This window comes from Rhinopithecus bieti, unplaced genomic scaffold, assembly GCF_001698545.2.
Source record: "Rhinopithecus bieti isolate Rb0 unplaced genomic scaffold, ASM169854v2 scaffold_4600, whole genome shotgun sequence".
Lineage (NCBI taxonomy): Eukaryota > Metazoa > Chordata > Mammalia > Primates > Cercopithecidae > Rhinopithecus > Rhinopithecus bieti.
In genome coordinates, this window is record NW_016804545.1 from 599,487 (window position 1) to 612,691 (window position 13,205).

The 13,205-nt window shown below is 37.2% G+C and overlaps 1 long non-coding RNA gene across 1 annotated transcript in view; it reads right to left on the minus strand.

Moving 5' to 3' along the window:
• The window catches only part of LOC108527679 (uncharacterized), a 34,584-nt gene that overhangs the window by 5,739 nt on the left and 15,640 nt on the right, over positions 1–13,205 (minus strand). Inside the window, exon 3 of the long non-coding RNA XR_001884888.1 lies at positions 9,312–9,430. This is a non-coding gene — a long non-coding RNA (uncharacterized LOC108527679). The remainder of the gene's footprint in view (positions 1–9,311; positions 9,431–13,205) is intronic.

Sequence of the window (13,205 nt, forward strand, 5' to 3'; positions counted from 1 at the left end):
TTTAACTAAAGCACATTTAGGGCTCAAAAATTGTAGTACTTAAGAGGATTTATTTAAATCTCTCAAATAACAGCTTGAAAACAAATCCTGTTAAATGCTCCATTTCGCTATTCTTGTCAAAAATTTTTGCTTGGCCCTTTCCCTTTTATTAAACTCTGTAGCTATCCATTATGTTGCAAAATAACGTGTATGGTTGTTAGCAATCACCTGTAGCTATTGGCATTTCTGAAAGCAGTTAGAAAGCAAAGCCTTGAGATTTGTCAACATGGTAAAGCTGGATTATGAAGATACGATTCATCAGAGAAAAGAAACTGAGAATTTTTTTTGAAATGCTATGAACACACCCCTTCTTCTTCAGATCTTTTTCCCCATTAACATCACCTGCAAGAATTATTTGCTCTATGAGTGGGTGCAAATACCAAGTTTTAAACCGAACATACACCGCAAAAGCTGATGGGCTTCACTTGTCCCAGAGGCAGGAAAGGTCAGCCAGGTCTTACTTGCAAGAAGACTCAAGGATTCAAAAAAGCTTTCAAACTGCTGAAACTGACATTTGACTGCCAGGGCTAAGATCCCTAAAATGTCCAGGAAGGAGGCCTCCCACAGGTTCCAAGCACGGTGCCTGGGTGGACACTGTACAAGATGGAGATGATGCTGATGGTCTGATGAGGGAAATAGGCCATCCTAAGAAGATGAGGTCAAACACTTAACCCAGGGACAGAGTTGGTGGGGGGCAATTACAGGAGACAATGACTTTGAGTACCTCTCAGTTTGGTGACACTCAGATTACCTTCAAAGGAAAATGCTTATAAAAAATATTAAGTCATAGGGAAGAGTCAAGCTACTAGAGATGAGAAAGGAAGAAAGCAAGAGAGAAAAGAGAGTATTTTCCCACTTTCATGTGGAGACCACTGGAACAAGACTGAAGAACAACTAGAACGAAGCCACTTGGAAGTAGCAACAGATAATACCACAGATACCTGGGAGCAGCATGGCTTTTGCTGAAAGTGACAGAGCAGAAATGCAAGGTGAGGTATGTGAAAAGCTGCTAAACCGAAGGCCTTGATAAGAGACCACAGGATAAGTCTTTACTTGAGAGCAAGCATTTTGGGGAATTAGGAATCCATTGATTTCGCTAAGCCAAAGATTATTGCTTTTCACCAATGTCATGATCCTGTCGTGGCTGCAGATAAGAATCCCAAAAGAAAGCAAGTGTAATGAAATACTAAATAATCTAAGCGCTACAAGGTTTGGTCTCGGCTGCATACTTTCTTGTCAAGGGAGGTGCCCTCTGACCTGATTTCTCCCAACCTTCTCTTTCTCTGCCCCTGACAAGAATCCCCACAGCCTCCCTGCTGTTGATGTCCCTTCATACAGCACTGGGGCACCATCCTGGCCAGATGGGTCAAGCCTGGTTGGCTCCCACAGTGGCCTAGAGATCCAAAAGAAACTCAGAACCCTGCTAGGCCAAACAGTACTATGACCACTGGCAATATTTCCATCCCTGCTCTTCCTTCCATTTCATGCCAATTCCTGTTTCCTTTACTCAAATCAGCAAGTCAGCTTCATATGCAGATGTCTACCTGTACAGAAGAAGCCAGTCTTTCTTTCTATTAGCCACTCTTACACATTTAAAAGGCTGTCTTAGATCTCTCTCACTTGATCTGGTGTGTGGGGGGAGGTAGGCGTCCCAAGAATGTACTGTCCACTAAGCCAACAACTTCCCTAAATTCCCCTTGACTTCCTCATGTAAATGGAGAGGATAATAGCAGGGATAGTTCTTCCACCTCTTAAGTAGGTCCTGCAAGGATTTTTGGAAGTTCTGTTCAGAAGAGAAGGATTACTGTCTTCATTTCGAAAGATTTATTTGCAAATCTGAGACAAAGAAACAGTTCAATTCAATATCCTGTTACATCCAGTAAGCACCTTACTAGAGGGGATGTTAAATGGGGCAGCAAAAATGCTTGCTAATCAAAGAAGCAGTGTCAGAATCTTTCTTAAGACATTATCACTGCCATTCTATTGGCATAAAATATAATAGCAATATTATTTTTATTCTCATTCTATAGGCAACAAAAATGAGGCTACAAAAGGTTAAGCAGCTTGCCCAAGATCACACAACTAATAAGGGATGACAACAAAATTCTAACCCAGTTCTCTCTTGAACATACTGTAATAACATTACATGGTGGTCAAAGGTGTTGAGATAGTTGTGATTTGACAGACTGTCACAAATATCTCCTATTGTTTTCCCTTAAAGTGAATATTTTATCTAATTAAATCAATATCCATGTGTTGACCCGCCTGAATATTTTATGTCACTAAAAACTAAACTTTATAGTTGTAGCATCTCAAATAGATATTAAATGGACATTGACCTAAACATATGGCTAAACCCTCTCTATCTACAAGATCAATTATTTGTAAGTTGACTCTTCATATTCTAATTCTCTAATAGATTTTGTAAAATTGAGAATCCATTCTCTGTTGTGTGAGGACAGCAGAGTCTGTAAGTATGATAGTCTTATATCAATATCTACTACTTGAGACTGTCTCATATTGTACATCCTCTAATAAACAGCAGGCCAATTACAGGCCAATTAGGTAATGTGGAAAAGTCATTAGTGAAACTAAATCTAGCATATCTGGATTTTCAAGCAAGCACCATGCAAGGGAAACAAAAAAATCAATCTGATCCAGCTTCACTCTAAAGATATTACAACTCCAGTTATGCACTGCATCATGTCCAGTACAACACATCATTCTACATACTGGTGAATTTTAACATTCTGTCTAGGAATATCCCTGAATAATGACACATAGATTTGATAAACCTTTATAGGGCAGCCAACTTTTAATTTTGTCCTAAGTATATTCCAATTAAAAGTCAAATGCCAACTGGATGCACCCAGAGAAAACCCTGTGTTCAACAACAAAAGCTTCAGCTGTGAGCTAAGGCAGTGAAGATTATATGGTTTTCAAAGGTGCTGAGTTAGTTGCTATTTCATGCCAAAATGAAGACAAAATCCCTGCGCTTAGGTGACCTAGGAAGTTCGGGTACAGGTGGGGAAATACAAAGAAGAGTCAAGGACACTTTGGGAGTACTCAGGATGGAATAAATTTACTCTTCTCAAAGCAGAGGAATGAATACATAGTTTACTTAAATGAATAGGATTTGAGGCTTGTATGGACTGTCTGTAACTTGACTGAAAGAATTAATTAGCACATCTAAATTGGATCAATCATTTCAAAGCAAAGAAAGAGAAGAGTCACAGAAGGAATGCACAGGTGGTGCTCATCAAACATTGTTGGAAGACAGGACACCCTGCCAGGCCAACATGCATATAATAATTTTGACAGGTTATATAGTAAGGAGAACACAGCAACTGTAAGATCCTACAATTAAACATCTGAATCATATATTAATTTCCTTGTTCTGATTTTATTCGTATCAAGAAATATTCTAATATTTAGCTTCTTATGGAATTTTTCTATAGGAAGAAACTTCACTTGTCCAGTACGTGTTCAGTATTTTTGTAAATTAATAAATTAAATTTTCAGGTTTTATGAATAAGTTGTATATCACTTAGGGCTTTCTGGAAGAAAGTGATTAAAATTACCTTTGACTAATGTAATCAAAGGAGAAGTTATTAGAAGGACAAATAGTTGGAAGACTAGAGAGTCCAGTCCTAGGAACAGGCAGGAACCAAAGCAGCTCCAGAGACCAGAAGCTGGAAATACTAAAGTTGTCTTAGAGCTGGAGCAACCTGGACAGGGAACAGCTTCTGGGCTGCTTGACTTCCATACCTCTCACCAGTCATTGTGCCATATGTACAAAATCTAAATCCCAGAAGAGAATATCTGCTTGGCCAAGCTTACTCACATAACTGCTCCTGGCCATAGCAGAGTAATGAAAGTATACGGAAGGAGGAGCCTCTTCATCTGTAGTAGAAGAACAGGTACCAGAATTCAGTGTGCCACCAAGACAACACAAAATAAGAAATAGCTATTTCCTTCTCTCAAAAAAATCAGTGCTGGTAGGAAGGAAGAAAAGATGTTTGATGGCCAGAACCCAAATGACCACCACACATTCCCATGAATGTTTTAATGGGACTCAAGAGTCCTAAGTCTGGTTACATTTGGGGCAAAGACAAATTTAAATTCTTAAGGCTCCAAGGGTGAGGGCCAGAGTCTGAACCAAGGCAAATTCACAAAAACAAATGTCACTTTATGAGTCTTGGGGTGAAGAGCTTTAATACCCATTAGCACATATTTTATTTCTTGGGACTAAAATGAATAATGACTCTTCCTTCTTCTCCCAGCAGCTTTCAGAAATTTGAAAGCAACTATTCTGTCCCATTACATACTTCTTCATTTTCAAGACACCTCCAGGCCAGTCATTCCAAGCTTTTCCAATCTTTCCCATCATGACAAGATTTTAAGTCTTTTTACCTACCAGATTACCCTTCTCTAATGCTCAATTTCACTCTATTACTCTTAAATATTTCATACAGTCTTACTCCATCTCAACCTCCCCATCAATTACTGGTATTCTATTACACATCGTGTCTGAAAAAGATTGCTTGACCTGACACTTTCCAAACTTGATTTCATATCAGAATCACCTAAGAAGGTCAAACAATACAACTCCCAGATTTCCAGTGCTGCAAGGAGTTCTGGGGTGGGTTTAGGGATCTATATATTTATAGAACCCCAAGTCACTCTGATACAGCCCACTCTACCATATGACTATTCTGAATACTAGAAATTTCTTCCTTCTATTGACCCCAAAAGATGCTAAACCGTAGATTAATACCCATTAGCACATATTTTATTTCTTGGGACTAAAATGAATAATGACTCTTCCTTCTTCTCCCAGCAGCTTTCAGAAATTTGAAAGCAACTATTTTGTCCCATTACAAACTTTTTCATTTTCAAGACACCTCCAGGCCAGTCATTCCAAGCTTTTCCAATCTTTCCCATCATGACAAGATTTTAAGTCTTTTTACCTACCAGATTACCCTTCTCTAATGCTCAATTTCACTCTATTACTCTTAAATATTTCAAGTGATCTGTGATCGGTTCAAATATTATAATTTCTCTTTTGCAAACTAATATCGCACTAGCTTGTGGGTGGCTATATCTCACATGGCCCATTGACAATGATCTCTATTTTTTTGGTAAACAAACATTATTACCAAGCTAGTCCCCTGCCCCAATCCCCTTTCTCTAATTCTGTATTGTTACAGCTTGTTCAGTTTTAATTTGGACTCATACACATGACCTTACAGTCAACTCAAAAAACTCATTTACTTAGGTTCTGCTTATCTTTCCTGTTTGTCAGTCTTTATCTATACTACTAATTTTGTCCTCTAAATCAAAGTGACTGCAGAATTTCTACCCATGAGGGTCTATGACAGTGGGCAGGAATCTACCTGGAGACAAGTTCTTAAAGAAGCATTTGCCAAACATATTAACAAGACTGAGAAAATTTCTAATGGAGGCTATTGAAATGTGGGGCATAGTTCTGCCAGTTCATCTCTTGATGTCACCACGCATCAAATATTTGATATTCATCCCAGTCTCATCAGCAAATTTGAAAATCACACCTTTCATATTTTCAAGCAAACTATTGACAGAATGTTACACAGAACATTTTGAAGATAGAAATATGTTTATATTCTGATATGCAATCAGATTAATACTGATTAATTCATCAGAAATGCTTGGTTATTGTTGTTCAACTTGTTACTACACTACCAAATTTTACCTCCATACAGCCTTTGTACTTCTTCAATTCAAGCTTATCACGATACAGCTGGCAAAAGTAAAAATAAAAATAATATAGTTCTAAGATCTTCCTGTAAAATAGCTTTGACAAAGAAAAAAATAGATTAATATGTCTTGTTTTCAGTAAATCCATCCAGTCATTCAATGGCTATCCTACAATTTTGCCTGAAATTGACATCAATTTCCAGAATTTACCTTTGAGTTTAGTATATTGAAAACTCCATGACAGCAGGCAACCATAATTGTCTTGTGTCCTGAGAGTCCTGCAACAGTGCCTGGCACCCCGAGGGCACTCAATAAATGTTACAATGAGTGAATCTTTGGTTCAATAAACCTACTTGTTTCCATTTTTGAAAAATCAAAGTGGCATTTATCTCAGTCTTTTGATTCCTCTACCATTTCTCAAGAAGTTCTCTGCCTAAGATGTGGCAAAATGGTATCCGGTTATGGGAAGGATCAGCCTTGAATAGACCCTGGGGCAATAATAGTCGAGTCCTATCCCTCCCAACCAGTGAGTTCATAGCTCCCACATCATGTGATCTGTAACAAATTTTGTGCCCTGAATATCTAAAGGAGCTCTTACCTTTAACCCTTATTCTAACACTGACCATATATGTCAGAATATGCACTAGCATACACCTGACTACCCTTGCATCTAATTTCTTTTAACCTGAGTGATGAATAATCTAGGCATATAATTTTTCACTGGAACTAAGCCCTGGCGTGAATCCCTGCTGCTAGTGGTAGTGAACTCTTCTTTTAATTGCCAGCCAGAGATGAAATCTTGCTTCTAATATTCCTGTTACTAACTTTATGCAGCAATATGACCTATCAGTTACACGTTGTTGCCATCCCCTGCTCTACCAATTCACAGGGCCCCTTGGTACCACCAGAGTCTGAATGGAATTATAATTTGCTATCTCCTTTGTATTGGGGGGCCTTCAATGTCCATCTGATTTCTCCACATGTGGGAGTAGATCTCTGGTAAGCTCTAATGTGTTCCGCTTAGTTTCCTTAGCTCCCATTTTGCCAGTCTCTCTCTGGATTCCTAGCATGTCCCCTGTTCATGGGAAGAGGGGCCTTCAGAGTGTAAGCCATCTGTGCTAGGAGACTCAACATCATTTCAACCGTCTAGGTCTTCTCAGAATCTCTGTCATCCTGGGCTCTATTTTCTTTGTATAATTTAAGTTCTAGTCTATGTGGTTTGAAGATTAGTTTCCTTGACAGTCGACAGAAGCAAAAACAATTGAGGAATCCTGGTTCTTTTTCTTTTCTATTGATATACAACATCAGTTCTTAACATGTAAAATACACCTCCATATTTTGTGTTTTAATCTGGTTGTTGGCATTATTATTATAGGCATTATTATTATGTCACTCTTTTAATTACCCATGATTAAATGTCCTTCTTTTGATCTTTTGTACACATTATTTTCATTCACTTATTCCAAAAATATTTCTAGGTGTCTGCTCTTCACCAGATCCTATTCTAAGTGCTGGTGATACAACCATGAACAAAACAAAGGTCTGTTCTTAGGAGCCTACATCCTGGTCTGAGGAGAAGGAAAATCAGCAAACAAGTGTAAATACAATGTCAGGTGGTAAGAAGTGCTACAATGAAAAGTAAGGCAGTATAAAAGGGATAGTTCATAGAAGTGAAAAAGGAAGGTGTGTGAAGGTCATATTTGATCAGACAGCAGGTAAGGGAGTGGTTAAAAGAATATCTGGGGGAAGAATACAGGAGGCAGAGAGGCGATAAAGGCAAAGACTTGAGGTGGGAATGTGTTTGGCTCGTTCATGACAGTGGATGAAGTAGAACGAGCAAGCAGGGGTGGTGAGTGAAATAAAATGGAATACTAAAAAATAGAAAAAGAGTACAGGAAAAAATAGAAGAAAAGTAAACAGATGGGACAAACTGAAAACAAATAGCAAGATGGTAGCTGTAAACCAACCATATCAATAAATACAATACATATGATATAAACCAATTAAAAGTCACAGATTGTCAACTGGGTTAAGGAAGCAAGATTTTTATGAGAAACATACTTTAAATATAAGGATTCAGAGAGGCTGAAAGTAACAGAATGGTAAAAGATGTATCACATAATCACTAACCATAAGAAACTATATAATGGTATGGCTATATAATGCTGACAAAAGTGGGTTCAAGACAGGAAGTATTACCAGGCATAAAGAGGGATATTTTATAATAGTAAAATGGTAAATTCTTCAGAAAGACATGATACTCTTTTATTTTTACTGTGGAAAAATATACATAATGTAAAAATTACTGTTTTAACCACTTCTTGGTATACAGTTCTGTGGCATCAAGTACATTTACAGCACTGTGTAATGGTCACCACTATCCATCTCTAAAACTTTTTCATCTTCCCAAACTAAAACTCTACACCCACTAAACAGTAACTTCCTATTCCCCTGTGTCCCCCCATCCACTGACAATCACCATTCTATCTTTTTCCCTATGAAGATGACTACTCTATGTACCTCATATCAGTGTAATCATAAAATATCTGTCCTTTGGTCTGGCTTATTACCTACAGCATATATTTTCAAGGTTTATCTGTGTTATAGCACACTTCAGAATTTCATTCTTTTTAAAGAGTGAATACTATGTCACTGTATGTATATGCCATATTTTGTTTATACATTCATCTGTCAGTGGACATTTGGTTGTTTCCACCTTTTGGCTATTGTAAATAATGCTGCTTATATGGTTCGGCTTTGTGTCTCCACCCAAATCTCATCTTGAATTGTAATTCCCATAATCCCCACATGTCAAGGGAGAGAACAGGTGGAGGTAACTGGATTATGGGGCCGGTTTCCCCCATGCTGTTTTCATGATAGTGAGTGAGTTCTCACAAGATCTGACGGTTTTATAACGGCCTCTTCCCCCTTTGCTCAGCACTTCTTCCTGCCTCCTTGTGAAGAATGTGCCTTTCTTCCCTTTCACCTTCTGCTATGATTGTAAGTTTCCTGAGGCTTCCCCAGTCATGCTGAACTGTGAGTCAATTAAACTTCTTTACTTTATAAATTACCCAGTCTTGGGCAGTTCTTTATAGCAGTATGAAAACAGACTAATACAGCTGCTATGAATATGGGTGTACAAATATCTGTTCAATTCCCTGCTTTCAATTCTTTAGAGTGAAATTGTTGGATTATATGGTAATCCTCTGTTTAATTGTTTTGCAGAACAGCTGTACTATTTCCACAGGGGCTTCATAATTTTACAGTCCTGCCAGCAATGCACAAGGGTTCCAATTTCTCCACATCTTCACCAATACTTCTTCGTTTCTGCTTTTCTGCTGATAGTCTAATGGATGTAAAGTAGTATCTCCTTGTGGCCAATAACTAGTGCTGTTAAACATCTTTTCACGTGTTTATGGGCCATCTGCAGATCTTCTTAGCTGATGCTTTTATTCCTTTGCCTATTTTTATATTGGGTTGTTTTTTGTTGTTCAGTTGTAAGAGTTCTTTATACATTCCTGATATTAATTTCTTACCTAATAGATGATTCGCAAATATTTTCCCCCATCCAGTTGGTTGTCTTTTCACTCGTTGATCATGTCCTTATATGTATATATAACACTCTTAATGAACTCCGATATATATGATGCAAAACCTGACAAAACCAAAAAGATAAATGGACAAATTCACAATCACAACTAGTTCTTTTAACATCCTCTCTCACAATTGGTTCTAGTTGATGGAGCAACTAAAAAAGACACCTGTAAGAATAATGAAGACTTGAGTAAGCAACTTGAAGTAATTGACATTTATAAAATGATATAGTTAATAACTACAAAAGTAATTAGAAAATAATAACAGAAAGAGATCTAAAAATGTCAAAATATTTTTAAATGTAACACAGTTTTAAGTAACCCAAGAGTAAATCATAAAGGAAAATGAAACAGATTTTAATTAAATATTTAATTGGCAATATAAATACAACATATCAAAATTTGTGTTATTCAACTAAAGCAGTGCTAGAGGGAAATTTATAGCTTTAAATGCACATAGTAGGGGAAAAATTATAAAAGTAGTGATTTTTCTACCTTAAACTAGAAATAGAAACACAAATGAAAGCCAAGGTAAGTAAATGAAAGGAAATAATAGATACCAGAACATAAATTAATGAAATGACAGACAAACAGCAGAGGAAATGAGCAAACACAAAAGATGTTTGTTTGAAAAGAATTTAAAAACTGATAAACTTATAAAAGACTGATCAAAAAATCAACACAGAAAACACAAATTAGTAAAAGGAGATATCACTCCAGATCCTACAGACATTAAAACTATGTTAAGGGCTATTCCACTTCTGGAATGGTCCTTATAGAAAGATGCAAGAGACCATCACTCTTTTTTTTTTTTTTTTGAGATGGAGTCTAGCTCTATTGCCCAGGCTGGAGAGCAGTGGCATGATCTCAGCTCACCGCAAGCTCTGCTTCCCAGGTTCACGCCATTCTCCTGCCTCAGCCTCCCGAGTAGCTGGGACTACAGGCACCTGCCACCACACCCGGCTAATTTTTTGTATTTTAGTAGAGACGGGGTTTCATCGTGTTAGCCAGGATGGTCTCGATCTCCTGACCTCATGATCCACCTGCCTCGGCCTCCCAAAGTGCTGGGATTACAGGCGTGAGCCACCACACCTGGCTGAGACCATCACTCTTATCCTAACAACTAAAACAAGGCAGATCAGATAAACTAAAAAATCATAATATTTTAAAAGGAATCAAAATACCAAAGATCTCAAATGAACTAAACATCAGAAATTGAGAAGCCATAATATGTAAGTAAGGGAAGCCTTCCTGGTGCTCTCATCTCAGGCAGAAATGTGGAGGATGGTGAATCTACCACAGGTGGAATTCGTATACAAGGTAATAAAAGCAATTACACTTTTATCTCCGAGCAGTGAACAACTGGAAAATAAAACAAGTTTTCTATTTAAAAAGTACAAAAGATATATAATACTTAGGAATACATTTAACAAAAGAAGCGCAAGACCTGTCAAACCATTTCTGAGAAATATTAAAGTAGTCCTAAGTAAATAGAGATAAAAATATTCACAGATTAGAAGAGTTCACAATGTTAACGTGTTAATTTTATCCAAATGGTTGTGAAAATTCAATGCAACCCCAATCAAAACCCATAATTTTGTAAAGATTGACATGTGTATTCTAACATTTATGTAATAATATCCTAAAACAGTCCAAAACAGCCATACACATACACGTGAAGAAGAAAACAGAGCTGCGTAGATAACACTACAGGTACTTGGTTTCAAGTCTTTAACATAAAGCCACAGTAATTAAGTTGTATGCCTGTGTTATTACTCTAAAGATAAGCCCAAAAAATTTATGAAACAAAACACCTGAGGGTGTATGTATTAGGGTTTTTTTGTCACAGTGGTAAGACAATTTAATGAGGAAAGGAAAATTTTTTCAAGAAATGGTTCTGAAACAAGACATTCTTGTGGAAAAATAAATGAACTTCAGCCCTCATTTCACTCACACAAAAGCTAATTTGAGATGGATTACAGATCTAAATGTAAGAGCTAAACCTATAAAACTCGGAGAAGAAAATACGAGCATCTTCATCAGCTTGTGGTATGCAAAGTTTTCTTAAAGAGGATACAAAGCACTAACTATGAAAGTATATACTGACAATATAGACACTACCAATATTAACGACTTCTTAACAAAATGCACATTGAGCATTTGAAAAAGCAGCAACACACTGCAAGAACTATTGCAATACATACATCTAACAAAGGATTTGTATTCAGAATCCAAAAAGAACTACTAAAATCAATAATAAAAAGACAACCCCATTTATTTAAATGGGTAAAAGACTTGAACAGACAATTTATACAAGAAGATAAACAAATGGACAACAAATGCATGAAAAGTGCTCATCATGGAAATGCATATTCAAGCTAGACTGTGGTACCATGTCACACACACACTGGAATGACTCAAACTAAAATACTGCCACCATATGTTGATGAAAATGTGCGGCAGCTATAACTCATACACTGCTGGCAGGAGTATAATAATGGTACAACCACTTTTGAAAACTGGCGGTTTCTTACAAACATGTGTCTATCCTGTTACCTAGAAATTCCTCTTCTAGTTACCCAAAATAAATAAAATCATATGCCAACAAGAACGTTCATAGTAGCCTTATTCATAATAGCCAAAACAGGGAAAAAACTGAATGTCTATCAGCAGGAGAATAGATTAAAAACAAAAAAGCAACTGTGGAATAATCATACAATAGATTGTTATTTAGCAATAACAAAAAGAATGAATTATTGATATAAGCAACAACTGGATAAATCTTAAAACATGTTCAGCAAAATCCGCATATAGTTTATTATTCCATTCATATAAAGTCCAGAAAAAGGCAGAACAAATCTAGGTGTTAAAAATCAGAACAGTAATTGCCATGGGGTTGGAGATTGCCTACAAAGGGGCACAAGGGAACTCTCTAAACCTTGAGTGAGTTGTGTTACTTGGGTGTTCCCATTGTCCACATTCATTGAATTGTACACTGGCAATTTATGGAATGAATAGTGGCTGCGAATTACAAAACAATAAACTGAGTTGAATAAAGATTCCAGGAGAATCCATGGTCAGTGTTTAACACCTGTCAAAATATTTAGATATTTTGCATATATTTATACATGCATACAAACCCCAGTGACCAAGATGGGGCAGAGGAGAGAGGGAGATAGAGAATAGGAAAAGGGAAAGCAGAAAGTGGAGTGCTGTGGTTTGAATATGTCCCCTCCAGAATTCATGTAGAAACCTAATCCCCATTGTCATGGTATTAAAATGTGTTACTTTTGTGAGATGATTAAGTCATGAGGGCTTTCCCCTCGTCATGAATGGATTAGTGCCTTATAAAAGGGCTAGGGGCAACCAGCCTAGGCCTCTTTTTGTTTTTTTCCCTCCATCTCTTCCCAAGGATGCAGCAACAAGGTGCCATCTTGGAAGCAGAGAGCAGCCCTCATGAGACACCAAACTTGCTGGTGCATTGATTTTAGGCTTCCACCTCCAGAACTGTCAAAAATAGTTCTTTACAATTTACCCAGTATATGGTATTTTGTTTTAGCAGCATGAACAAGCTAAAACATGAAACTGGAAAGTAGGGATAACTCTTTGGGGAAGTTCTGCTATAAAGATATTCCAAAAAATGGAGCATGAAGGAAATGCAGACGCAAAATTGGCTCAAGTTTTTATAAAGTCATGAGATATTTAAGCATTTTTGTTCCATGAGGATTATTCAGAAAAGAAGGAACGTATGAAGATGCAGGAAAAAGAGGGCACACATGTGGAAGTGATGGCTTTGAGAAGGTGAGAGGGGGAGAATCCAGTGTACAAAAAAGGGCT